Source organism: Nomascus leucogenys, chromosome 11, assembly GCF_006542625.1.
Source record: "Nomascus leucogenys isolate Asia chromosome 11, Asia_NLE_v1, whole genome shotgun sequence".
NCBI classification, from domain to species: Eukaryota; Metazoa; Chordata; class Mammalia; order Primates; family Hylobatidae; genus Nomascus; species Nomascus leucogenys.
In genome coordinates, this window is record NC_044391.1 from 19277512 (window position 1) to 19302810 (window position 25299).

A 25299-nucleotide genomic window follows, 5' to 3' on the forward strand; every position below is an offset into this window, starting at 1 on the left:
TATATGTGGCCTTGCCTGGTAATACCTTCTCACACACAACTCTGGAAAATATTGAGGCTCTGTGCTCATGATGTGGATGGATCTCTCACTCTGCTTCTTTGCCCAGTTAGCTCAGCACCACCTATATGTCTCTTTTGTGAGGGCAGGTAAGTGGTCCTTAAAGCCACTCTTGCCACTAGATTGCACGATTGAAATTGGAAATTGATCATGAGGCTTTCCTGCTGAGCTTACCTGTGGACTAAAAATATTTTCCAATCTGAGGCTCAAGGTAGACACAACTAATTAATTGGGGTTGAGAAAGAAGAAAAAACTGAGCTCCCATTCTAGATTATTTTTGCACAGAAAATTCTCAAATTATTATCTCCAGTCACTTATTCACAACTCTTCTCTCCTTGGATGTAACTGTCTTTTCAAATTTAAAATGAAAACATTTAAACAATTATTTTCCTTATTAAACATGATTCCCTTTACAAATACCCCACTTGTGTCTAAATTAACACGTTTTTTCCTCTCAGTTCCCAGGCCAAAATCCTTGGTATTATTTGTTCATGTTTCGTCCAAGTTATATACTCCAACTCTATTCTTTTTACTAAGTCTTTTTACTCACTTTAATATGCCTTAAGGGTTCTTGATTTACACTACCTCTTTCATAGTCCTACTTCTTTATTTGGATTATAATAAGGGTATCTACCCACAGTATTTCTAGATTTCCCCACCCCACAAATTCAGCTAAGAGTGTGAAACCATAAGCCCTTTGATACATCTACTTTATAAAGTTAAAAAGATTCTCATTTTACAAAGTCCTCCCTGCTTACTTCCCCTCCATAGAATGCTGGGAGGCAAAGCCTCTGCCTTCACCACATCCAGAGTGACTTCTAGTATTTATTTCCAATTTCCAGTGATGGATTAAACCAGAGAGAACATGGGGACATGCAACGGTGTGATTTGTTACCTAACACAGCTACTGATCAAAGTGAGTAGGAGAATTTATGAGGTACTGCTACCCAGGAGCACCTTTTCAGTGCACAAACTCAAACTAGTCTTTTATACACAGGTGAGATTCTTCCTCTTCATGAAACTGTTCCTTACTGACAGCCCAGTTTCTTCCCAAACATGGCCAAGAACTATCCCTCAAGATAAGGCTAACCCCAGGATGTACTGTTCCACCTCAACTTTCTGTTGACTTCATTTACATATTTTTATTATAATTATGTTCTCAAAATACAAAGAATTGCCACAGCAAATGAGAGTGATGTACTGTCAAGTTTTGAACAAGATTGTTAACTCACCTGGTCAGATTCCCACTATCTTCTTGGATTCCCTGAATCTCAGAATAAGTAATAAAAACTATTTCATAGTTCTGCTTGTTTTATCTTCTGGCTTTGCTCATTCTCCTCCAGGTCTAGTTATTGTGCACTGCTTTTTCCAAATCTCTTTTTTAAGATTTCTATTTCCATGGGTATCACAACCTTGATGGCTTCCCCCTTCTTCTAAATCATAGCTCCCCACTCTGATCAATACTTCCAAAACAATATCTCTCTGATAAACACTTGTGTCTTTCTACCTTTTATTCCTATCAAAAGAAGCTTAGTGGTCAACTTTTCTCACCATGTGTGCTTTTTGTTTTCCTTTTATTTCATATATCTAGATTCCTCCAATATAAACCTAATAGAAGAATGATATTTCATCATGATAAACATATAAACTCTACAGAAAATCAACTAAGCTCTCCTTTCTTCAAAAGAGTGATAATATCTTAACAAAGCCTAATTGTTGTTATCTCGAAAAACATATGAACTATCATTTCTGTAAGTCAAAAAAGGCAAATAGAGACAATGTTGTATGGTTCAAACTAATACATTCAGAAGCAACAGTTTTTAATCTCCATGGATGGTTTGACATCTTTATTCCATTTTCCCAATGTAATTTTCCATTTTCAAATTATTTTTTTGCTGTTGGGTTGCTTCCTAAAAATTTTGGCTTCATTGTCACATGGCTATCTGAAAGGTTTAAAGGCAACTTATTTTCATTTTTTAAATTATTTATTTATTTTTTATTTTTTATTATTATACTTTAGGTTTTAGGGTACATGTGCACAATGTGCAGGTTTGTTACATATGTATCCATGTGCCGTGTTGTTTTGCTGCACCCATTAACTCTCATCATTTAGCATTAAGTATATCTCCTAATGCTGTCCCTCCCCCCTCCCCCCACCCCACAACAGTCCCCCGAGTGTGATGTTCCCCTTCCTGTGTCCATGAGTTCTCATTGTTCAATACCCACCTATGAGTGAGAACATGCGGTGTTTGGTTTTTTGGCCTTGCGATAGTTTACTGAGAATGATGTTTTCCAGTTTCATCCATGTCCCTACAAAGGACATGAACTCATCATTTTTTATGGCTGCATAGTATTCCATGGTGTGTATGTGCCACATTTTCTTAATCCAGTCTATCGCTGTTGGACATTTGGGTTGGTTCCAACTCTTTGCTATTGTGAATAGTGCCGCAATAAACATACATGTGCATGTGTCTCTATAGCAGCATGATTTATAGTCCTTTGGGTATATACCCAGTAATGGGATGGCTGGGTCAAATGGCATTTCTAGTTCTAGATCCCTGAGGAATCGCCACACTGACTTCCACAATGGTTGAACTAGTTTACAGTCCCACCAACAGTGTAAAAATGTTCCTATTTCTCCACATCCTCTCCAGCACCAGTTGTTTCCTGACTTTTTAATGATGGCCATTCTAACTGGTGTGAGATGGTATCTCACTGGGGTTTTGATTTGCATTTCTCTGATGGCCAGTGATGATGAGCACTTTTTCATGTGTCTTTTGGCTGCATAAATGTCTTCTTTTGAGAAGTGTCTGTTCATGTCCTTTGCCCACTTTTTGATGGGGTTGTTTGTTTTTTTCTTGTAAATTTGTTTGAGTTCATTGTAGATTCTGGATATTAGCCCTTTGTCAGATGAGTAGGTTGCAAAAATTTTCTCCCATTCTGTAGGTTGCACATTCACTCTGATGGTAGTTTCTTTTGCTGTGCAGAAGCTCTTTAGTTTAATTAGATCCCATTTGTGAATTTTGGCTTTTGTTGCCATTGCTTTTGGTGTTTTAGACATGAAGTCCTTGCCCATGCCTATGTCCTGAATGGTATTGCCTAGGTTTTCTTGTAGGATTTTAATGGTTTTAGGTCTAACATTTAAGTCTTTATCTTGAATTAATTTTTGTATAAGGTGTAAGGAAGGGATCCAGTTTCAGCTTTCTACATATGGCTAGCCAGTTTTCCAGCACCATTTATTAAATAGGGAATCCTTTCCCCATTTCTTGTTTTTGTCAGGTTTGTCAAAGATCAGATAGTTGTAGATATGTGGCATCATTTCTGAGGACTCTGTTCTGTTCCATTGATCTATGTCTCTGTTGTGGTACCTGTACCATGCTGTTTTGGTTACTGTAGCCTTGTAGTATAGTTTGAAGTCAGGTAGCATGATGCCTCCAGCTTTGTTCTTTTGGCTTAGGATTGACTTGGCAATGCGGGCTCTTTTTTGGTTCCATATGAACTTGAAAGTAGTTTTTTCCAATTCTGTGAAGAAAGTCATTGGTAGCTTGATGGGGATGGCATTGAATCTATAAATTACCTTGGGCAGTATGGCCATTTTCATATATTGATTCTTCCACCCATGAGCATGGAATGTTCTTCCATTTTTTGTATCCTCATTTATTTCATTGAGCAGTGGTTTGTAGTTCTCCTTGAAGAGGTCCTTCACATCCCTTGTAAGTTGGATTCCTAGGTATTTTATTCTCTTTGAAGCAATTGTGAATGGCAGTTAACTCATGATTTGGCTCTCTGTTTGTCTGTGATTGGTGTACAAGAATGCTTGTGATTTTTGTACATTGATTTGGTATCCTGAGACTTTGCAGAAGTTGCTAATCAGCTTAAGGAGATTTTGGGCTGAGACGATGGGGTTTTCTAGATATACAATCATGTCATCTGCAAACAGGGACAATTTGACTTCCTCTTTTCCTAATCGAATACCCTTTATTTCCTTCTCCTGCCTGATTGCCCTGGCCAGAACTTCAGCACTGTGTTGAATAGGAGTGGTGAGAGGGGGCATCCCTGTCTTGTGCCAGTTTTCAAAGGGAATGCTTCCAGTTTTTGCCCATTCAGTATGATATTGGCTGTGGGTTTGTCATAGATAGCTCTTATTATTTTGAGATACGTCCCATCAATACCTAATTTATTGAGAGTTTTTAGCATGAAGGGTTGTTGAATTTTGTTAAAGGCCTTTTCTGCATCTATTGAGATAATCATGTGGTTTTTGTCTTTGGTTCTGTTTATATGCTGGATTACATTTATTGATTTGCATATGTTGAACCAGCCTTGCATCCCAGCGATGAAGCCCACTTGATCATGGTGTATAAGCTTTTTGATGTGCTGCTGGATTCGGTTTGCCAGTATCTTATTGAGGATTTTTGCATCAATGTTCACCAAGGATATTGGTCTGAAATTCTCCTTTTTGGTTATGTCTCTGCCAGGCTTTGGTATCAGAATGATGCTGGCTTCATAAAATGTGTTAGGGAGGATTCCCTCTTTTTCTATCAATTGGAATAGTTTCAGAAGGAATGGTACCAGTTCCTCCTTGTACCTCTGGTAGAATTCGGCTGTGAATCCATCAGGTCCTGGACTCTTTTTGGTTGGTAAGATATTGATTATTGCCACAATTTCAGAGCCTTTTAGTGGTCTATTCAGAGATTCAACTTCTTCCTTGTTTAGTCTTGGGAGGGTGTATTTGTCAAGGAATTTATCCATTTCTTCTAGATTTTCTAGTTTATTTGCATAGAGGTGTTTGTAGTATTCTCTGATGGTAGATTGTATTTCTGTGGGATTGGTGGTGATATCCCCCTTTTCATTTTTTATTGCATCTATTTGATTCTTCTCTCTTTTCTTCTTTATTAGTCTTGCTAGTGGTCTATCAATTTTGTTGATCTTTTCAAAAAACCAGCTCCTGGGTTCATTAATTTTTTGAAGGGTTTTTTGTGTCTCTATTTCCTTCAGTTCTGCTCTGATTTTAGTTATTTCTAGCCTTCTGCTAGCTTTTGAATGTGTTTGCTCTTGCTTTTCTAGTTCTTTTAATTGTGATGTTAGGGTGTCAATTTTGGATCTTTCCTGCTTTCTCTTGTGGGCATTTAGTGCTATAAATTTCCCTCTACACACTGCTTTGAATGTGTCCCAGAGATTCTTGTATGTTGTGTCTTTGTTCTCGTTGGTTTCAAAGAATATCTTTATTTCTGCCTTCATTTTGGTATGTACCCAATAGTCATTCAGGAGCAGGTTGTTCAGTTTCCAAAGGGCAACTTATTTTCTTATCATTCATCAATCACACTCTGAAATGTCAAGAGTAAGTTCTGACTAGATAGAAATAGAAGCAACATGCAATTCAGCCAGTTTTTGATTCATTGTCATGTGTAATTAGAATTGTATACTCTCTGCTCAATGGACATTCAGCTTTAAGTGCCCAGGTGCCACAATCCTTATGTGCCATCTATTAAGGGCAAGTTATTTACCCTCGGATGGTGACTCAAGAGAACTCTTCTCTCTGTCTGTCTATGTATCTGGATAAAGAAGCATTTGTGTTATTCTACCCGGAGTGATCTGTTCAGAATAGCTATCCAAGTTCAAGTTCAAACAACCGATAAGTCACAGAACCTTAATAGAAGCTTAGGATGCCAAGTCTTCTTTCAATTATTCTACTTATCTACCTTTTTAATTCAACTTATCTCACGTTAATACATAGCATATACTTGTAACTCGTGTCAAACAGTATACCTTACTATTACTGATATAGTTTATGCCCTGATTTCCTTTTTCAGAACCAAATGCTTCTGAATAAACAATCTTATCATGTCCTTTTTGTTTTTGTAAGCCAGACAGAAAGGATTAAAACAATTAAATACCATTTATTATTTACTATGTGCCATGCACTAGATACTTTTATATACAGTAACTAAGCTACTTTTAACAGTAACCCTATATGATAGACAGAATCTTTTCTACAATTTGTAGAGAAGGAAACTAAAATGTAGAGTAGTTAAGTATTTTGCACACAATTAAAATCTTCTCTCAGCAGCCTCTGTGTTCTGTCTACCTGGGTAAAGAGGAGGTAAATTATCTCCTATTTCTATCAATGACCATAGTGTCATTCTTCCCTCGTCTATGAGATAATTCCTCTTGAAGTGAAGGATAGCTTGTGGTTTGGATAGAGTAAATTTAAAGAAAAACTTCTACATTATAGCTAGGTTTCAGGAACATTTATCTACTCTAATTATCTACTCATTTGTTTCAGATTTATTGACGCCTTTGGTGTGCCAGGTGGTATCATTAGGCACTATAAGAAATGTAAGTCTGAAAAATACCTACTCCCTAATTTCAGGAGCTTAGAATCAGGTACAGGTGATGAAATGTACATGAATCTGAGATGTTCTTGAGACAGAGCAGGGAAAAACAATAAGTACCATGCAAATGATGTTTAGTGCTTTAGAAACACCAATTTAGAAAGGGTAACTTTGGAGTTTTCTTAGAAAACTTAGTGAAAGAGTTCTCATTTGAGCATGGCCTTCAGAGAAACAGGATTGAAGGACAGCTTCATGAATTGGTCTCACATTCATTCCTTTAAAATGTGAGGTTGTGCACTTACTAAACTTGATTTCCATCTGGAATACCAGACTTTAAACTCTCACCTGTGCTCAGGTCCTAGTGAAACAAAACACTCTAAATCATTTCCTTTCACTTTATGTCTTATATCAAAATGATCAGCCAAAGAGAACTAATCATCTAAATAAATGGCTTACAACTTGGGTACAGCCTTTCAGTAAGTGCACATATAATAAGCTATTGAGTAGACAAAAAAACATATTTGATTTAGCATAGCAAATCTGAGTGAGCTTAGTTATCAAATCACTAGGTATTTGAATATTTATTGAAAAAGATACTCCCCCTCCAAGAAAAGAAAAAAAACAAAACAAACTAGATTACTTTCTCTTGCACTGACTCTCTTCACCAATAGTATTACGGAACAGTGTTTGGTAATTACTTATCAAGGAGAGCACAGGCTAGGAACATTTAGTTATTTGATTACAACATTTCACGTAGTTTTCATCTATCTACTATTTGTAGAAAAATGTGCCAGGCTCTATGGAAATATTCTTGTGAATCAGATATTCTATCTGCATATGAAAAATTTAATTCTGTTAGTGGATCTTAAGATCCCCATGACTATGTTTAGTACAGGGCTGGATGGGCGTATACAAGAGTGCAAAGATATAAACAATGAACAATGAAAGCACAAAATTTGGAAACATTTAAATCTGGCTGGAAGAATGAGCATTTAAGCTGGGAATTAAAAAATAGATATGATTTGTGCGTGTGTGTGTGTGTGTGTGTGTGTGTGTGTGCTTAAAGCATAAACAGCAGAGGGCATATATTAAAGATAGGAAGCGTGGCACATCATTAAGAAAATGGAAACAATCTGTTCTGGCTAAAGCAGTAGTCCTCAAACCACAGAATCTGCAAATTTGTTAAACTGAAGATTCCTGGTCTCTAGGCCAAAAATGTCTAAGTTAGTAGGCTTAAAGTGAGACCCAAGAATTTGCATTTTTGACAAGTAATCTCCCAGTCTCTCTACATACCTCACTTTAAGAAAGAAGAGGCTAACTCACAGTGATTCAAACCCTGACTGTCTATTAGAATAATCTAGTGGAGAATTTTTATTTACTTTATTTTATTTTATTTTATTTCCATAGGTTTTTGGGGAACAGGTGGTATTTGGTTACATGAGTAAGTTCTTTAGTGGTGATTTGCAAGATTTTGGTGCACGCACCCAGCACCCAAAAAGCCAGTTCCCAGTCTTACTTAATTAGTCTGGAATGGAAACCTGGTGTGTAGTTTGTTAAAACCTCTCCAGGTGATTCTAAATGTAGCCAGGAGCGGAACTGCTACAGGGTGAGTGGTGGGGAGGAGAGGGAAAAAAAAAAAAAAAGTAACTTGGAACCAGTTTGTGGAGGACTCCTATGCCACGCTCCGAAGTTTGAATTTTACTCTGTGGATAATAGAGAATCATGAGAATTTCCTGAGTGCCTGTAATTATAACTGTGTTTAGGAAGTTGCCCTGAAGTGCAGAGGAATTGGAGATGAGAAATACTAGAGGCACCCAGAGCCCTTTTAAGAACTCTGCAGTTGGCAAGTGATCCCTCTTATCTTCTGCCAGCTTAACCGTAAATTGTTTCAACTTTGCTGAAAACCAATTTGCAAATGGAAATCATAAGCTTAAAAATCTACTCTTTGACTAAGTAATGCCTCTTCTAGATCCCATGGTAAGTAAAATTATGAGTTTCAAGTTGAGGCTAAGTGAAGAAAAAATCTTAAAAAAGAAATAAAATTACAAACATTTGAAATATAAAGATAGTTTTTATAGAAAAAAGAACTTTGAAAAAAATGAATATATGTATTAATGAACAACTACTATGATGCCCTTGAAATTAATTTTGAAGAATATTTAAAGGGAAGAAAAAATAGTTATTCACTGAAACGAATAGCATAATATAAAAAATTATAGATATTTAAAAATAAAATTTGGATCTGATATGGTTTGGCTGTGTGGCCCCACCCAAATCTCATTTCGAATTGTAATCTCCATGTGTTGAGGGAGGGATTTGGTGGGAGGTGATTGGATCGTGGGGCAGTTTCCCTCGTGCTGCTCTCTTGATAGCGAGGGAGTTCTCAGGAAATCTGAAGGCTTTAAAAATGGCGGTATCTCCTGTGCTCTCTCCCTCCCGCCTCAAGTGAAGAAGCTGCTTGTTCCCTTTCGCTTTCTGCCGTGACTTTAAGTTTCCTGAGACCTCCTCAATCATGCGGAACTGTGAGTTAATTAAACCTCTTTTGTTTATAAATCGCCCAGTCTCAGGTAGTATCTTTATAACAGTGCAAAAGTGAACTAATATCTTTGTTCAGGCACAACTTTTTTCTGTTTTGTTTTTAAATCAGTAAAAGAAACTGGGTCCTTAGAAGCTACCGTGGTCTAAGCAGCAGCAAGTTTATGCATTCATTTTTGTTTTTGTTAAAATATGTTAAAGTTGTCACACTGCTGGCACACCTCATTTGCATGAAATTCTGTACCACACTTAACTAATTGTAGTAAAGTTGCCCCCTATCTCAGGGAAAAGAAAAAAAACTACTCTGGAATGTAATTTTCTCTGAGAGCTAACCAAACTTTGTTAAGTGGATTGGGACAAGATTATACATGATATGAAAAATAACATTTTGACATTTGTCCATCAAATTTAAGAAAATAGTTTGCCTATATAATTTTTCGTAATTTTTTAAAGATAATGTATTCTACCCTCATATGGTTCTCACATTTAAACCATAATGAACAGGAAAAAAAAAAGGGAAAGAATGCAACTGTGTGGTAAGGCAGAACATTGTGGCAGAAGAAATTGATGAAGGTGGAGTATATACTGAATATCAAGTGCAGAATTTCATAGGGCAAACAAGATAACCGTCTATATTTTTCACATATGCAGGCAAAGTGGATTTTGCAATTGCCAGTTACGTTAAATGATGCACTAAATAAAGCTCCTAACATTGATACTATAAGGCACCACCTTAAGTTTTCCAGGCTGCAACTGTGCATAATTTTAAAATGGTTTTCTGAAAACCATTTTAAGTTTAAATTGGATTCCTAACCTTATTTTTAAAAAGTCATAGAAACAAGAATAGAGAGAAATCTAGCCATGTGTTAATTGATAGAATTTGGGACGGACATTTGTTTTGTATTTTCCAAATTTTTCAAGTGTGTCTATGTTGTTATGTTCGGAAAAAAAAATAACATTAAAAAATAAGGCTATTGCAATGGTTTGGTGAATGATGATACATGTGTTGCTTTGTTTGTAAGTCTAGGATAGTCTAGCCTGAGAGGCTGCTATTGAGTAGAACTTGTAGAATGATGGATCATGAACCAAATTGAACAAAGAGAAACTTAGGGAAATCTGGACCTACCGACTAAGAGTCAAGATAGGAAAATATAAGGGTGTAAGATAGGGAAATTACTAAGAAACAGTCAAGGAATTTTAGTCCAGACACCTTGCATACTACTGAGTAAAAGGTGAGTCTTTAAAGAATTTGCTCCAGTTGGATACAGTCTGAACTAAGGCAGTTGCTAAGACTGAAAATGTGCGAGCCATCACTAAGGTAGACAAGACTTGATCCCCTGGATATGGGAGGTTAGGAATGCAAGGATTTAGAGATGACACTGCAGGTTTGAATATCAGTCACTGGGAGGACAAACATTTTTTCTTTAAATAAAGATGGAAGATACAGGAGGATGCCAAGATTTGGGAAGAAAAAAAGTTTGTATAGATTATCTTGAAGTGGAGTGGCCATGGAAATATCCAGGTATAAATGTAACTGTGAATCTGAAGATCTGAGGAAGTCTGGACTTATGATGCACATTTGTTAGCTGTCTGCATTGAGGGTAGAACTGAAACCGTGGGAAACAATGAAGTCATGAGATAGTGAAAGGAAAGAAGGTGGAGAAGCACATTGTGGAACATCCCATTTTAGGGAGCAGGCAAATAAGAGGCAGTGAAAGAGGCAACAACAAATCAGAAATAGGTAGAGAATTAAGAAAACACAGGCTTATGAAGGTCACTGCAGGAGAAAGGTTTAAAAGTTGCTGGTTGAGGTAAAATTCTAAACAAAGCTAAAAAAGCCTAAGGACTGGGGTGACCATTTAATATTGGCAATTACATTTCCTAGGGGTTTAAAGAAAAATAGATCTGGTAAAATAGTTGAGGGAAGCCAGGTGGCAAGCATTGAGTGGATCAAAGGAGAATAAGTGGTCAGAGGGTCGACCACTCCTCCACATTTGTCAGTAAGAAGAATGAAAGCACTCTGATAGTGAACTACGGAGGAGGAAGATAGTAGATTAATAGTAGTATAGTAATCCTAGGTTTTTATCTATTAAAAACTAGCATGCTGGGTTTCTTTTTGTCTTTTCTATCATTGTGTCCAGCCAGGAAGGTGGAATCTGAAAATGGAGTGCTGTATGGTATGCTTCGAAAGTATTTTAAGATTGTCATCTTCTATACAGAGATTTGGAGGCTACAGATAGCACTAAACTCTCAGTTATGTTTCTTTTACCGTCTTTTAATCAGTTTTTTTTCAGCTTCTTTGCAAGACAGAACGCTAAAGCTTTATGACTTAACTAACACACCGTGCACATTATGATGGGGTGACATAAACACAACAAATTTGAATTTAGTTTTTTATGACTTAAAATCTTTGTGTAATAGCAAAGTTGCTTTACACATACAAATTTTATTATGATTGGAGTAATATCTTCACAATTTCATTATTCAGGCCCATATAACCTATTATGCTAAAATGTGTTATCGATAAGCTAATATCTATTTTAGTGCTTCCTTTTGGTTTAGCTTTGAACAATTGTCACATGGAATGGAGAAAATTTGAGTAGTAGAAGTTTAGAGCTGGAGGGGAACTTGGTACCACTGATATAACATACTCCGTTTGCAATTAAGAAAACCATGGCAAAAAGAGATTGATATTACTGACTTCAAGTTGCTTACTTGTAAAGTTGCCAAAAAATGTGTACTCATGAAATACTAAAACAGGGAGAATAATATTTCACAGTAGAGTATTTTTTAAAATATTATAAAAGTTTCAGTGGATAAAGTGGTGCTAGAGCTATTCTGAAAGAAGTTGTAGGAATCTGAATTTTATGACACTTAATATTGAGAACCATTAAATGTTTTAAACAGTAAAGTTATATGATGAGTTACACATTTAATGGTGACTAGTTTTGGGAAGACAGAAATTTTATAGTCAGGTATGCCCTACTAAAACATTATTGTATTCCAAATATGCAATGAGGGTCTAGGCTAGAATTTAGAACTTTAAAATGTATTTCTTTTTAAAGTAACAGTAATATTAATCCAAGTCTAAATAACATACTGTTTTTATTCCATGTAACTAGAGTAGCAGTACAGTAAAAACAACATAATAAAATATTTTTAAATATTAGCTATGTCCTGGATGTCTAAGCGGATTGCCTTTAATTTATCCAAGAAGTCTTTATTATCCCGAAACTTTCCCAGCATCCATTAGATTTAAAGCCCCTTTGCTCATTTTAACCCAAGATACCTCCACATTTCTTTGGAAACTGTACCTACTAACACTAGCAGTTGTGGACAATTGAGAGACTTCTGTATCACTGTTTTAATATATGTGTACGTAAGGTACAATCACTTTTTTTGTGAAGACTATTGTGAAAATATAAAAGGGTGATGAAGTAGAGAACAGTGTTGATGGTGCCTGCTTCATTAAGGACAGCACATTCCTAGGGGTCTAGAGTAAGAATGCAGTGGTATGGGAAGTATAGGCACTTGTCTTCCATCATCATCATGAATGCCTCTCTGGTCCATGTCTCACCTGTCATTATAGTTCTTTGTCTCAATGACAAGTACCTCTTAACTACATATGTGCCACTGTTGGCCTCATGGAAGCCATTTCAATAGTGGTACATGTTCCAAGAGTTCCCAGGCAAAGCTGTTCTGGGCTCTGTGTGCCTTGCGTGCTGAAATATAGATAATAGCTTTGTGCTTTTTTTTCTTTTTCCTAACTCAGGAAGTTTTAAGTGCCACATTTTGTAAGATAGTGGCTGATCTAACTATGAGGACCTTATTTCTAACCCATTGATTTAGCTAGTAGAAATCGTTATTTCTATGTATTTTCTATTTAAACTTTTTAATTTTAACTTGGCTATATCCCTTCCACTGTTCAGTTGTGGTATACTCAGAAAAAACTAAACATTAATCATACAAGGTGAATAAAAGCATAACTATAAAGGCAAAGTTCTCAAAATCATATAATTAGTTTCAGAGTCAAATATTAAAATTATTTGGATTACTCAATCCTTAAAATTGTCAATTCTTTTAGCTATACAACTTGAGTATAGGTTGCAGTTGCTGTGATTGTATTTGCTCCTAATTATCATTTTTATTAAGGATAGTTTGGATTTAAGAGAGGCCACACTTTTTTGGTTTGGTTTCCTGGGAAGAGTAACTCTGTTTTAATCATTAACAGAGTTGCAAGTTAAGTTAACTTTCATATCTGGTATTTTCTCTACCTTAATATAAGGTAGAGAAACAGCCTGGCCTAGTCATTGTTATATGGGTTAAATCTCTCATCTGCTTCTCAAAATAATGCATCTATCTACCATGGACCCATATTTAATGCCTATCTCATTTGAGGTGTGTATGTGTGTGTATGTGTGTGTGTGTGTGTGTGTGTGTGTGTGTGGTGTATGTGGTGTATGTGTGTGTGTTGTTAGAAAATTTCTTAAAACTTTTCAGTAATGAGCCATTATCATAGTAGAAAGAAAGCATACTTTTAAGCTTTGCCTCTTAACCAAACTGAAGGCCCATTTTAGATCTCACAGGGTCCAGGGAGGTGATATTTAATAAGTTTCTAGAGGTTAAGGCCAATGATGTGACCTGTGTTCAGTGACTCATCTTTGTTGTTAGAAATTTGCCTCCAGTGATCTATTTGAGAACCGGGCTAGTTTTACATTTTTTTATAAGGTCATTCTCCAAGACCTATGCCTCTTAAAAAGAGGAAAATTCTTCACGGTCCTGTTATTATATTGGATTTCAAGTGCAGGTCTCTGGCCTAGTGTGTGTCTTCTCTGCCTTCAGAAAACTGTTTTCTTTGTGACTCAAAAAATAAAAAATCTATATCTTTTTTGACTGAAGATGACTTTATACTTTTAACCTATATTTCAAAAAGCCAATCTTTAGAAAAAATGAAATATTTTAAGGGAAAACTAAAGCATAGCCATGCTCTGCAAACTTTTAAAACATTAGTTTCAGGCTGTGATTGCTGTTTTCTATTTTAATTTCAAATTAGTTTTAATTGGCATAATTTTACTATTTAATAGTTAAGCATTTTTTTCTATAATAAAATATAAAGGTGAACAATAAAAGGAACAAAAATAAGTTTATGTTATAAAAAATTAAAGAGAAAGAATTTTGTACGGGTAGGGTGATGGCAAAGTCAAATAAAATTCAACCACACTATATAGAAGAGCTAGATTAAATCTTGAATGCTTTGCGTTACGTGAGTAGAAAAGAATGATCGCTCTGAATACTTTATAACCTCTAAGAGGAGAGAATGTTGCTGCAGCAATATCTGGGAAATACAATCAGTGTGTCTGAAGCCAGCATCTATTTATCTTAAATTAATCTTTTTTTTTTTCTGAGTAAGTGGATGATGATACTGGTGCTGGGTGCCAGTGTCTTTTTATTCATGCTATAGATTAAACTAGAGCACTCCTACATTGGTGAGAGCTCTACAGTACAGAAGGTCTGAAGCTGTAACTCTTCTGTAAGATTATAGACAGCTTTATAGATTTTCAACATGATTTTGGGATTGAGAATCAGTAAATAATTGTATTTAAAGTAAAATCTTGTGCATCATCAAGTCTATTTTACCTTTCTGCCCTCAGGAAAGTATAAACAAGGTATTCTAAAGATAAGGCAGCAATTTTTCTTCTTCATTATTAAATTCTATGGTCAAAGGAGTTCCTACAACTGAAGTGGAAAAGGCTTCACTAAGCTGTAAACTGTCTGGTTGCTGTTAGTGTGAGCCATAGGGTGAAGAGCAGCATGGTGGCTCTGATGCAGCAAACCTCAAATGACACCACGTTGAAGGCCCAACAATCGGGCTTACATTCAAATATGTACTTGCTCTATCTCTTCTGAAAAGAAAACCAGGCCGGGCACGGTGGCTCATGCCTGTAATCCCAGCACTTTGGGAGGCTGAGGCAGGTGGATCACCTGAGGTCAGGAGTTCGAGACCCATCTGGCCAACATGGTGAAAACCCATCTCTACTAAAAATTAGCCAGGCATGGTGGCATGCACCTTTAATCCCAACTACTCGGGAGGCTGAGGCAGGAGAATCACTTGAACCCAGGAGGCAGAGGTTGTAGTGAGCCGAGATTGCGCCATTGCACTCCAGGCTGGGGGACAAGAGTGAGACGTCATCTCAAAAAAAAAAAAAAAAGTAAAGCAGAAAAGTAGTCTGGATTTTTTTTTTTAAGTAGGTCTTCTTTCCTAGGCATTGTCAGTAAGTATTATATTATCATCTTGTGTGGGCTAGAGGGTAGAGTAGCAAGAAGGAAGTGAGATCTCCTCACCTCTAAATTGAACAGTGTACTGGGATTTAACCATCTCCTAACTCTTGCATTATGTCTCAAGAATATATGTGGATATACAAATATTTGTCAGTAGGCAATTAGACACTGTGATTAAAAGCTGTGAAAAATATGTAAAATACAATGAAATTTTGGTCCTCCTGGAAAAGCATCTAAAAGGAATTCAGAAAGGAATGGAGCAATGACTCAGCATATTAGATTTAGTTAAGTGGTACTGATAGCAGGATGAAAGTTAACCTAACTTAAAAATTAGGTAAGGCTATGTGGCTTATAAGAGTTAAGAACTCAACCATTGGTAAGTTATGAAATCCCTTTTATAGACTATGCATAGGGCTCAAGGTGACCCTTAGTCACACTGACAACATAGTCAGCAACTGGGTTGAAATCCCAGATCAGTATAGATCTTCAGTTGGCTAAGAAGGTAACCTCAAAACTGTTTGTAGTGATGTTATTATTTCCTTCTTAGATAAAATTCTTTTAACCCTGGAAGATTTATAATTTACAGTAGAAATATCTAAAATAACTAAATTTGGCAGCATATTTTTGTATTAAGAGGAGGTGTACACACTTGGTATTTTAAGGGTTTCTAATGTGAAAGAATCTGCCTTACTAAGTAACAGGTTAGCTTTTTAATTCCATCTTCAAATGCATAACTGAGTAATTGATTTAGATCTGTTATTTTAAATAGAAATCATACCAAGTTTTATATAACATTTAAGATTTTATGTATGTATACAGAATCTATTGTTTGTCATCTATCATCTATCTATCTATCTACCTACCTACCTACCTACCTACCTACTTACCAATCTACCAACCTACCTACCTATCTACCAACCTACCTACCCATCTACCTTCCTTCTGAGCTATTTGATTTGTCAGCCAGGCAATTTTAAAGGAATTGTCTTTAAAGGAAGGATTTTTAAAAATTGGGCCAATGATCAATTGAAATCCTCTTATAACATACTATCAAAATATGCTAGACTAATAATTTGTAAATTGATTTTAAAAACTTAAGAGTAAATCAGGTTTTGAATTTGCTAATTTGACAAATTTATATTAAGCTTTAAAACCAAAGTAAACCGATGAATTTTTTCATGCATAAAAGCTTCTCTCAAGGACACAGAAACACTTTTTATTGACAGTATTGATTTGTCTTCTCCCTTATAAGAATGTGAGGAGATAGAAGTCAACAAATTCAGTTAGTTAAGAGTGAATGCCTCCTGCCCCAAGTGTTCCCAGCTTTTCAGCCCAGTTGCTTGTCTTAGCAGTGGAAGGTGGCCATCTTCAATATCAATAACCATCCTGACCTTTCGGAGACCAAAGGCCAAGTAGCTATGGACCAACCTGAGAAATCACTCTTATGTATTCATGCCAAGTTTCCACTCCTTTATTGTTTTATATGACACAGGTAATATACATTTCTTATAGAAAATTTAGAAAACAAACATAGGCAACAAGAAGATGATATTCACTTATATCTCATAACCCAGATAAATTAACCACTACCCATGTTCCGTGATGCTCCTCTGTAATTCCAGTTGTGTATAGATGTGTTTAGTTTGAAATATAATGAGTTTTAGTTAACATGTATCCCTGATAATGTTGCACACTCTCACACAGTCATGCTTTTTTTTCTGCCTTGTATTATAATTTGGTTTTCTACCTTGCTTTTACCACTTAGCAACATATTATGAATTCCTGTTATTAGTAAAATAAAAATAAGAACTAAAAGTACTTTAAATTTATTTAAAGACAATGTAAAAGTATATAAAAATCATAAAAAAGAGCTGAGCCCAGGGCCTCGTGCCTGTAATCCCAGCACTTTAGGAGGCCAAGGCAGGTGGATTGCCTGAGCCCAGGAGTTCGAGACCAGCCTGGGCAATATGGCAAAACCTCATCTCTACAAAAATCCAAAAAAAAAAAAAAAATTATCAAGGTGTGGCACTGCACACCTGTAGTCCCAGCTACTCGAGAGGCTGAGGTGGGAGGATCACCTGAGTCCAGGGAGATTCAAGTTTCAGTAAGCTGTGATTGCTCCACTGCACTCTAGCCTGGGCAACAGGGTGAGACCCTGTCTCACATTAAAAAAAAAAGCATAAAAATATTAAATCATAAACAATAAGGCAATAGCTTTATGTTTAATGGCTGCATAAATTCCAATGTACAAATGCACTTTATTAAATAACCTTCCAATCGTCAGCATTTTAAATTGCCTACTTTTTGTTAAAATAAGCAACAGTCTATGAACATCTTCGAATCTTAGTTAATTCATTTTACAGTTTAAGTAATTTCAGATGTAAGATATGTGGCAAAATGATTATGTATTTTGTAAGGGTTTGACACATATTTTCAAGTTATCCTACAGAAAGATGAGCCAGTTTATGCCCAGGAGTTGCTTCTTGGTTAAACCCTTGATAGGATAAACTGAGAAACCCACCAAAATTAGAATGCCACATCTCAGAATTTAAAAAAAAAACATTAAAAAACAGACTAAATAGATATTAGTTTTGTTATCAGAAACAGTTGAGTTTATTATGTTTATTCTGACCAAACCTAGCAAAGATCCTGCCATTACATCAAAGTGTTGCACTTGGGTTGTCAGAAATACCAACTGTATGGCTGTTGGTTTGCAGCCTACAAACACATGCAAAAAAGCTCAACATCACTGATCTTTAGAGAAAGTTAAAACTGCAGTGAGATACAATTTCACACCAGTCAGAATGGCAATTATTAAAAAGTCAAGGAACAACAGATGGTGTGGAAAGATACGAACACTTTTACACTGTTGGTGGGCATGTAAATTAGTTCAACTACTGTGGAAGACAGTGTGGCGATTCCTCAAAGACCAAGAACCATAAATACCATTTGACCTAGCAATCCCATTACTGTGTATACACCCTAAGGAATATAAACCATTCTATTATAAAGGCACATGCACATGTATGTTTACTGCATCACTATTTACAATACCAAAGATATGGAATCAACCCAGATGTCCATCAATGATAGATTGGATAAAGAAAAGGTGGTACATATCCACCATGGAGTACTATGCAGCTATAAAAAGGAATGAAATCATGTCATTTGCAGGGGCATAGATGGAACTGGAAGCCATTATCCTCAGCAAACTAACACAGGAACACAAAACCAAATGCCATATGTTCTCATTCATAAGTAGGAGCTGAACAATCAGAACATATGGACACAGGAAGGGGAATAACACACACTGGGGCCTGTGGGACAGGGGTGGGAGAGCATCAGAAAAAAATAGCTGATGTATGCTGGTCTTAATACTTAGGTGATGAGTTGATAGGTGCAGCAAACCACCATGGTACACAGTTACCTCTGTAACAAACCTGCACACCCTGCACATGTACCTCAGAACTTTAAAAAAAAAATTTGAGAACTTTTTGATGATCATATGCCATGTAATATCTTTTGTCGGTAAATTCTCATATACACTGGAAATCTCCCCTTCTTTCCTCACTGCTGTTGTTACAGTAGCCTGTACCAGAGTAATTAAAATCATATAGGAGTGGTACAACCTTTCTTAACACAGCCAATATAGATTTCATGGTATAATAGTTGGGTACTTAGGCACCAGCCAATAATCCATCCCTGTGAATCCAAGGAAGATTGTCCTTCATCCATTCCAAAAGAAATTGACCTTTATCTAGTCCAAAAGGCATTTAATTTTGTCTTTAATATTTCTGGTAATATGGTGTCCATTACCCATGTAAAAAATAAGTGTGCACTTAACATGCATTACGATGGCTACTATCAAAAAAAAGAAAATAACTGTTGACAAGAATGTGGAAACATTGTAATGCTTGTACACAGTTGATGGGATTGTAAAATGGTGCAACCACCATGGAAAACTGTATGGAGGTTCCTCAAAGCACAAAAATAGATTTACCAGGTGAGTCAACAATCCCACTTCTAGATATGTAGCCAAAAGAATCAAAAGTAGGGTCTCCAAGAGATATTTGCCCACCCATGTTTATACCAGCACTATTCACAATAGCTAAGAAGTGGAAGCAACACAACTGTACGTTGATGAATGAATGGATTTAAAAATGTGTGTGTATGTATATATATGTGTGTATGTATGTATATATACATATACACAATGGAATATTATTCAGCCTTAAAAAGGAAGGAAATCCTGTCACATCCTACAACATGAATGAACCTGGAAGACATTATGCCAAGTGAAATAAGCCAGTCACACACACAACCAAATACTGTTTGAGTCCACATATATGAGGTATCTAAATTAGTCAAATTCCTAGAAACAGAAAGTAGAATGGTGGTTACTAGGGACCAAGGAGAGGGGAAAATGGGGAGTTGTTTAATGGATATAACTTTTCTATTTTGCAAAAAAAAATAAGTTCTGGAGATGTGAATATACCTCACACTATTGAAGTGTAAACTTAAAAATAATTAAAATGGTAAATTTTATGTTAGGTGGTTTTTTCCACAATTAAAAAATGGTGAATTACATGTAATGTCAATTATATTTTAATTTTAAAATTAAAAAAATAGTTTCCCATAAATCTTATGTAGAGTTTTAAAAACATGTTTAATTCTCTCATGCCTATAATCCCAGCACTTTGGGAGGCTGAGGCGGGTGGATCATGAGGTCAGGAGATCGAGACCATCCTGGTTAACATGGTGAAACCCTGTCTGTACTAAAAATACAAAAAATTAGCTGGGCGTGGTGGCGGACACCTGTAGTCCCAGCTACTTGGGAGGCTGAGGCAGGAGAATGGCGAACCCGGGGGCAGAGCTTGCAGTGAGCCGAGATTGCGCCACCCGACTCCAACCTGCGCCAAAAAGCGAGACTACGTCTAAAAAAACAAAAAACAAAACAAAAAAACATGTTTAATTCTCTATGTGCAGTTTGCTAAATATTTTTAAGTGTTATAATATTTTATTATCTAGACTAAGGTTTCTTACTGTAGTGGTTTTTACATGGCATCAATTTCTTCATGTTTTTGATATAAACTCTTTTCTCTCTACTAATATATGAGATCCATATTATTCTGTTGAAATTCAACATAACAAAATGTATCTTGGATAAAGTCTAGACATAGGAAAGAAGTTTATTGTGTTAAATACTAGAAACTTAGGACAATTTTTCAAGCCATACCCATCCTTTTTAAAATGTAAGTTGGAAATATTCTCAACATCTACGTAAACTTATACTTATGTATTTTCTTATCTACAGGGTATTTTATCTATTAAAGATGCTAAATTAGTTATATAGTTGTTATATACTTCACTGCTCTAAGACCCTTAGCAAGAGTCCATGCATAATTACTTGGATTTTTAAATGCTAAAGAAAAATGGTGAATTTGCACTCACTAGGTTTTGTAGTGAATTCTTCACATGCATAGCCAATGCACCATCAGGCTAAATAGTACTCATGAAGAAACAGAGGTAAGACATTTCTGGAAGTGTGAAAATTCTGATTTGAGAGAAATGTATGCAGAATTGATATTTATAGTACTTATTTTCTGGCTCTAATATGTTACATATTCTGCTCTGGGATATTGGCTAATTATCATGTCAGTAAATGCTGTATCTGGAAAACGTTTTGTCAAGTGAATAAGACTTTTCATATTTCTGGTAAAAGAACAGTATATATACTTTTATACATGTTTCCAAAGATCAAACAGCTTTAAAAAGGTATACATCTGGCTATTATTTAACCAGACTGAATAATACATGAAAGAATGTAGACTCTTTAGAATAATGTGTTATTTTAATTCTTACATGACTCTGTTAAAGAGCAAGTTTATTTCCATTCTGAAGTTTGATGTATAATCTTTCTAGTCATAGAACCATATGAACCAGTCACTGGTTCACTTACCTCCCTTCACACACACACACACACACACACACACACACACACACACACACCGAGAAAGTTTAATGATAATAGCACTTTTTCTACTCATAGATTATGATGAGACTCAGTTGAGGCAACTTAGTTCATTGAAAAGACCATGGATTTGGCGTAAAGCCAATTTGGGGTTTAAATTTGGCCTCTATATTTTATTATAATTGGAACATTAAGCTATGAATGAAATCTGTTAGATAATTTTCTAATTTAAAAAATGGGAATAGATGTCAATGCCTACCTAAAGTTGTTGTGTAGAGCAAAATATGATAATATTAAGTGCCTAATGTAAACTGTGACATTCAATAAAAGTTTCTTCCTTCTTCATTTCCTACGGAAAGACTTTAATTTTTTACTTTTGTTCCCCCTTACTTTTCTTTCATGTTGAAAAAACACACACATGTCAAGTTTATAATGGAAGACAGATAAGAAAAGTTTTGAATAGTACCCTGTTTATCATCCTGAGCTTTTAGTGGAATTATTTCTGAGGATTAATCTTGTCCTGCAAATTTCTTGGTTTAAAAATAATATATATTCTTATATATATATGTGTGTGTCTGTATGTGTGTATATATATATTCTTACATATGTGTATATATGTGTTCATACATATATGTATTATGTATATTCTCACATATATGTGTATATGGCATAGATAAATTACAATAAAAGAATATTCTAAATGTTATGTATAATAAAATATATAAAATATATATTTTTATATATTCTCTATATATAACATTTAAAAAGTTATTTAATTGTAATCTCTTATCTATGCTATCCATATGATTCTGTAGAAACTCAGTATAACAAAACATAACTTGGGCAAAAGCTAGGCATAGAATACAGTTTATTGTGTTTAATACCAGAAACCCAGTACAGTTTTTGAAGTCAAGTTCTTTCCATATTAGAATACCAGTTAAAATTAGTGTGAGGCTATGTTATTATTAGGATATGTTTATAACTACATGTTAGGTATGTTATTAGAATATATTTTGTATATATTATTATTATTATAGATAATGTCCCTTGTATGTAATCAATGTCACATTGTTGCTATTCCTTCCCCCTTGTGGGCACCTTTCCCCACTTGGTCATGCTCTGATATCCCATGCAAGGTAGCCCCTTCTTGCCAATGTCCTCCTTCACCTTCTCAGGCTCTGACACTTTTCTGACACTTTCACTGTGTAGTTCCACCCACTGGATAACACTTTCTCAGCCTGCTTAGGTTCCCACACACCACACTCAGCTTTCCTCTTTTGCATATGTGTACTTCCCTGCTCTTTTGGGGCTGTGTCTTCCCATGCCAAGCTGCCTTCCTCTCCCACTGCGTGGTCACCATCTGTAACCTGCTCATGCTCTGTCAACACACTCTAGGACACCTATTCGCATAGCCCTCTTTACCTTTGTCAAGCTCCAGAATCCCATTTTGGTCATTCTTTCTCAAAATGTGGACACTCTTTCCACCCTTCTTGGTTTCTGTCACTCCTTACCAGGCCTCTTGCTGGTGAATGCTCTTGCTATCCTACTCCGACTCTAAATATTTCACACCAGGCAATTCCTCCCTCTTTTGGCAGGATATCCTCCTCACCCAACTTCAAATTTAACACTCCTCATTGAGCTTTCCCCTTGCACGAATGACCTCATCACCCTGCTCAGACTCTGTTACCCCATGCCAAGCTGCACTCACATGCAGATGCCCTTCCTATTACACTGGGTTCCAAATCCCCTTTGCTGCGCCTTCTTCCTGTATGGATGCTTCATTCACCTTGCTTAGACCTAAAACCATAAAAACCCCAGAAGAAAACCTAGGCAATACCATTCAGGACATAGGCATGGGCAAGGACTTCATGTCTAAAACACCAAAAGCAATGGCAACAAAAGCCAAAATTGACAAATGGGATCTAATTAAACTAAAGAGCTTCTGCACAGCAAAAGAAACTACCATCAGAGTGAACAGGCAACCTACAGAATGGGAGAAAATTTTTGCAATCTACCCATCTGACAAAGGGCTAATATCCAGGATCTACAAAGAACTTAAACAAATTTACAAGAAAAAATCAGACAACCCCAGCAAAAAGTAGGCAAAGGATATGAACAGCCACTTCTCAAAAGAAGACATTTATGCAGCCAACAGACACATGAAAAAATGCTCATCATCACTGGCTATCAGAGAAATGCAAATCAAAACCACAATGAGATATCATCTCACACCACTTAGAATGGTGATCATTAAAAAGTCAGGAAACAACAGGTGCTGGAGAGGATGTGGAGAAATAGGAACACTTTTACACTGTTGATGGGACTGTAAACTAGTTCAACCATTGTGAAAGACAGTGTGGCGATTCCTCAAGGATCTAGAACTAGAAATAGCATTTGACCCAGCCATCCCATTACTAGGTATATACCCAAAGGATTATAAATCATGCTGCTATAGAGACACATGCACGTGTATGTTTATTGTGGCACTATTCACAATAGCAAAGACTTGGAACCAACCCAAGTGCTCATCAATGATAGACTGGATTAAGAAAATGTGGCATATATGCACCATGGAATACTATGCAGCCATAAAAAATGATGAGTTCATGTCCTTTGTAGGGACATGGATGAAGCTGGAAACCATCATTCTCAGCAAACTATCGCAAGGACAGAAAACCATATACTGCATGTTCTCACCCATAGTGAGAACTGAACAATGAGAACACTTGGACACAGGAAGGTGAACATCACACACTGGGGCCTGTGGTACGGTGCGGGGAGTGGGGAGGGATAGCATTAGGAGATATACCTAATGTAAATGACGGGTTAATGGGTGCAGCACACCAATATGGCACATGTATACATATGTAACAAACCTGCACATTGTGCACATGTACCCTAGAACTTAAAGTATAATAAAAAAATTTAAAAAAATACTCCACCATCCCTAAGGCTGCTCTCTCCATAGGCAGTTAGTGCTGCCCTACCTAATGGCTTTATGATGGTATCGTCCATGAAGGGAAAGGAAAGAAAGGGAGAGGATACAGAAAAGATTATTAGTGACTTGCTCTCTATTTTAAATATTTAATTGCATTTATAAAAATAAATATTTTATTCTAGAATAGCTTCAGGTTTACAGAAGGCTTGCAAAGGTTGTTCAGAGAGTTCTGGTATACCCTGCACCCAGTATACCTAAGATCTTCCATTGGTATGATATATTCATCACAACTAATGAACCAATATTATGGTACATTTTGTATCAACATCCATAATTGACTATGATTTCCAGTAACATTTTTAAAGAGAAAAGGATTTCATCTATTTTTTTTCCATTTATCCTATATGTTACAATATTCCCCCCGAACTGAACTGTTATTCCAATAGAGGAACACTGGAATTACTGGTGTGATAGGAATTCCCTAGGATATTGTCCTCCTCTTTATAGATTTTTGTGGGGAGTTGCTATTGTAACCTATAACCTGCAGCCCAGCATTCCTTTTTTACTGGACAGATAATTTTGTAAGATGAGGTCTGTAAAGTGCTTGGCATTGTGCTCAGCCACTTTACTTATCAGGCACTGGAGCAGAGTGCTAGGGGACTATAAATTTTTCAGTGACTGTAAAAGAAAAAATTTGAGATGAGGAAAAGAAATTGTCCCTGGAACCTATTTTTAAAAAGGCAAAAATCTATAATAAATGAATAAATGTTTTATTAAATGTCCATGAAGCATAACATTATATCAACTTCATGAGCTATTAAACTTAGTAGTCACAAAAATGTCATTGTACTTGAAAAAAAATCTGTAGGTTAGATTTTCTTCACCAAAAATCTCAAGTTGGCATAAAATCATTGCTGATAAATTAGGGATTATTGTAATTAAATAAATAGCATATAGCCAAAAATTTTAGAAGCAAAGGGGATAATAATTATGTCCATTTTTTCTTAGAAAAATATGTATTAATGAAAGATAGTCAATTTTAATATACTGTTATGATACACATGAAAGTCATAAAAATGTCCCATCTACAATATAGTGAGTGATCAGCAAATTTTACTTCTCTTTCTTTCTTCTATAAACAAATATTTTGTATCATGGGGAATTATGAGATAATAATGTAGAAAATG

General features: G+C 35.9%; 1 protein-coding gene across 1 annotated transcript in view; it reads left to right on the top strand.

Annotated features, from left to right (window-relative positions):
• Positions 1–25299, top strand: part of ZNF804B (zinc finger protein 804B) — a 576627-nt gene that overhangs the window by 37112 nt on the left and 514216 nt on the right. The window lies entirely within an intron of this gene.